General features: G+C 41.0%; 1 long non-coding RNA gene across 1 annotated transcript in view; it reads right to left on the bottom strand.

The window, feature by feature from the left end:
* Positions 1-1,419: 1,419 nt before the first annotated feature.
* The window catches only part of LOC123522347, a 24,927-nt gene continuing 22,256 nt past the window's right edge, over positions 1,420-4,090 (bottom strand). The window contains exon 3 of the long non-coding RNA XR_006680616.1: positions 1,420-1,502. This is a non-coding gene — a long non-coding RNA (uncharacterized LOC123522347). The remainder of the gene's footprint in view (positions 1,503-4,090) is intronic.

Below are 4,090 nucleotides of genomic sequence, written 5' to 3'. Positions count from 1 at the left end.
GTTGTCATTAAAAGCCTCTCTTTTTCCAATTATTTTATACGATTAGTTTTATCTTTTTTACTATAGAAATAAAATAGGTCCTCAGTGAAAATGTGAAAACTGTAATGTAAACAACATAAAGAGCAAGGCTTCATCAGGAGTCCCTGTGGGGTGCAAGTGGAAGTGTGGGACTGCTAACTAAAAGGCGAGTGGTTTGAACCCACCCAGAGGGGCCTCCGAAGAAAAGTCTGGCAACCTACATCCCCAAAGTCACAACCTTGCAAACCCTATGGAGCAATCAGTTCTCCTCTGCACATACAGGGTGGTCAGGAGTGGGTCAACTCAGTGGCAAGTGGTTTTTTGGTGGTGGTGGTTGTTTGTGTTTTGGTGTACAATCTCCTCAATCATGGTTAACTAGTTTTGCTTGCTTCCTCCTGGCAATTTATTTTTTCTAAAATTATTTTTACATCACCGAGATTTATTTTATATCATCTTTTTCACTAGTGCAGAATAGACATGATCCTCCTGTTATTTAAAACTTTCTGCCAGTATCGTGTTGAATTATCTCAATAGCGGATAACATTTAAGTGTCTGGATCACAGATAATATATTAGACTAGGATTTCCAATATCTTTGAATGACAGATAAGGCTTTGATGAATTTCATTTCTTTTAAGTGACTGCCAACCTTGACTTTTCAGAGGCATCAGAAGTGCCCAGAGGGCCCATTCTGAGCATTTCTGATTCCGTAATAGGGGCTGGGGCCAAATCATTTGCATTTCTGACGGGGGTCTAGGGCTGCTGCTGCTGCTGGTCCCAAGAACACTCTGAGAATCAGGGAACAACACGATGTTGATTCTTGTTATTGTTGTTAATACATTTCTCAAAAAAGGATGCTTCTGCCCTCCAACGTAGGTTCCACCTTTGATATGGAAGAAAAATAAGTAAATAATGCCTATCTTGGTTAGAAAAGGATGCAGTGAGGTCTATTAAAAGATTCTCTAAATCTTCCAGAGACTGGTTTTTGCTGACCTGTGGGCTTCGCTGTGGAATTTTCTGGAACAGTTGTCCATTTGACCCGGGAGCTGTATCGTTATACAGCTGGTCTCCCTCCCTCCCTCTCTCTGTTTGTTTTCAGTCACCTGCTCTCATTTAATTCATTTCCTTTGCTGTTTTCCTTCCTCTGGGAAGTCTGACATCTGTCCCACATGCTTCGTTATGAATACACAGGCTCATCTTTTTATCTTTATTTTTAACTTCCATGAGTCACTGACCACTTTCTTCTTTCCATTCCTCGTGCTTCTAAAGGACGCTGTCTATATCATTCTTTATGACTGCTTATTTTTTATTCCTTACGTGTTTATACAGTTACAATCCGCTGACATTCATATTTAATCGGAGCCTAAAGCCAAATACTGGTTAACACATGCCTTCTCACCTCGTTGGCACCATCATGTGGTGAAAGTATGCAACGCATCGGAAAATCTGCAGCGCATGTAAGACCTGGAGCTGTTACAGCGCATTCTAGGAGAGAACAAGGAAGCCAGAGAATTAGAGGTTGAGAGACCTGAAGCAATCCTGTTACTTCCGTAAGTGTAGAGCAAAACAGGAAGTAGTAAAAGCCAATGATTGTTATGGGGACTCTGGAGTCAATGGCCTGTGCTCAAAGCCTGGCTTTGCCCCTTACTGTCCTGTGACTTTGGGCCTGTTGATTGATCCCCTGAGCTTTAATTTCCTCAGAAATGAAACGGGGATACCAAAATCATCAACCTCATAGGAAGGATGAAAGAAACAATATTATGATAATAGCACAATGCCCTTCAAATAGTTCAATAACATCAGTTATGGTGGATGAGTTTTTTTTAAAAAAATGCTCACATTTGCTTTTTCATTTATGTTCGATCCTGGAATAAAATGACTACTGGAAAAGAAGACTTTGCCTGAAAATTTAGAAAAGTGTGTCAAAATGGAAGAATGGTTTTCAAAATGGTCAGTAGTAGCAGCAAGTGTAAGACTGTAAACTACGGGCATTGAAAAAGCATTTATTTTAATTCTATATTTTAAAAGATATTATTGCTGATGTCAGATTAATCTTGGCTGAAAGAAGAGAATATACAAAAAGATGGCTACTTTTTTTTAATTGACTATGCCAACACATTCAGCTATGTAACAACAACAAAAACCCCCACTGCCATAGAGTCTATTTCAACTCATAGCAACCCGATAGGAAAGAGCAGAACTCCCTGTGGGTTTCTGAGCCTGTGCCTCTTTCCAGGTGTGGACACCCTCATATGTGAACATCATAAGAAATATGAACAGCCTTGAGAAGACCTGGAATTCTAGAACAGCTCATTGCGCTCATGCAGAGCTCATACATGAATCATGAGGCAGTTGTGCAAATGGAACAAAGAAAGACTGCCTGGTTTAAAATCAGGAGAGGGAGACGTCAGGGTTGTCTCCTCTCACCATACTTTTTCATTCTGTAAACTGAGCTAATCATCAGAGAAGCTGGGTTATATGAAGAAGAGTGTGGCACGGTTGGGAGGAAGGCTTATGAACAACTTGCAATATGTAGCTGACACACCTGAAAGTGAGGAGGACTTGAAGCACTTGCTGATGAAGATCAAGTATTGCAGCCTTCAGTATGGATTACAACTCAATGTAACGAAAATAATAATCCTCACAACTGGACCATTCGGTAACATCATGATACATGGAGAAAAGGTTGATGTTGTGCAAGATTTTGTCTTGTTTGGGTCAACAATCAATACTAATGGAAGCAGGAGTCAAGAGGTCAAAGGACCAGATGGGTAAAGTTATAGAGACCATAACTGCATTGACGGTTTCTTGGGGTCATGGCAGGAAGAGGTAGACTTTCTCTAAAATTGATTGTGGGAGATGATTTTACAACTCATTTTAATATGATTGAACTACTGGATTTTATGATGTGTGGATTATATGGCAATAAAGATGTTTTTTTTAAAGATGCAGTGCACTGTGCAAATCTGCTACACAAGACCTATTCAAGGATGTTACTTTGAGGATTAAAGTACATCTGACCCAAGCCATGGTATTTTCAATGGCCTCATAGGCATGTGAATGTTTGCTAATGAATAAGGAAAGACAAGAAGAATTGACGCATTGGGATTGTAGTGGTGGAGAAAGTACCAGAGACTGTCCAAAGGGTAAACAAGTCTGTTTTGGAAGAAGTGCCGGCAGCGTGCAGCCTGAGTGTTTCTTAGAGGTATGGATGGAGAGGCTGCATCTTCCATACTTGGGACATGTTGTCCGGAGAGACCAGTCCTTGGCGAAGGACATCTTGCTTGGTAAAGTAGAGGGACGGTGAAAAGAGGAAGGCCCTCAATGAGATGGATTGACTCCAGCACGGACCGAGTGTGAGAATGGTGCGGGACTGGGCAGTGTTTTGTTCTGTTGTGTAAGGTCACTTTGGGTAGGGACAGATTCAGTGGCACCTACCAACAATGAAGAGAAGGGAACTTTCTGGGAAGAGAGATCTTCTAAAATTGATTTACAAAGTGAATGTTGGAAATGATCTGGTTAAATATAAACCCTAGATCCACAAATATCATCAATGAAAAAAATAGGGAAATACAAGGCATAATTGCACTGTGGAACATAATGAAAAGATAGCCACCCTACAGACTGCAAAACAGAGGACTGGGACATTCTGAAAATCTGACATGTATGCACAGCTAAAGACTTCATCTAAAGAATTGAAAGAGAACCCACCGACTGGGAAACAATATTTAGCAAAGATATATCAGATAGAGAGTCAGTTTTTAAGAATCTATTGAAAACTATAAGAAAAGTACAAATAGCCTAGTGAAAAACGGGCACAAGACAGACAATTTACTAAAGATGATATCCAGATGACCAACAATCAAGAAGAAATATTTGCATTCATTAACAATAAGGGAAATACAAATTTAAAAAAATGAGATACCAGCCAGGCGATCCAGCTTCGAGAAGGCTCTCGGTGCCCTGCGGTCTGAAGGCGTCCTGCAAGCGCCCTCCCCACAGCCAAGATGCCCAAGAGGAAGGTCAGCTCGGCCGAAGGGGCGGTGAAGGAGGAGCCGAAGAGGAGATGGGCC

The sequence above is a fragment of the Echinops telfairi genome, unplaced genomic scaffold (genome assembly GCF_000313985.2).
Source record: "Echinops telfairi isolate 266 unplaced genomic scaffold, ASM31398v2 ScPeMD7_5868;HRSCAF=6743_1, whole genome shotgun sequence".
In the NCBI taxonomy this organism is placed as follows: domain Eukaryota; kingdom Metazoa; phylum Chordata; class Mammalia; order Afrosoricida; family Tenrecidae; genus Echinops; species Echinops telfairi.
The sequence above is the reverse complement of the archived record's forward strand: the minus strand, read 5'-3'. Positions and strand labels throughout refer to the sequence as shown.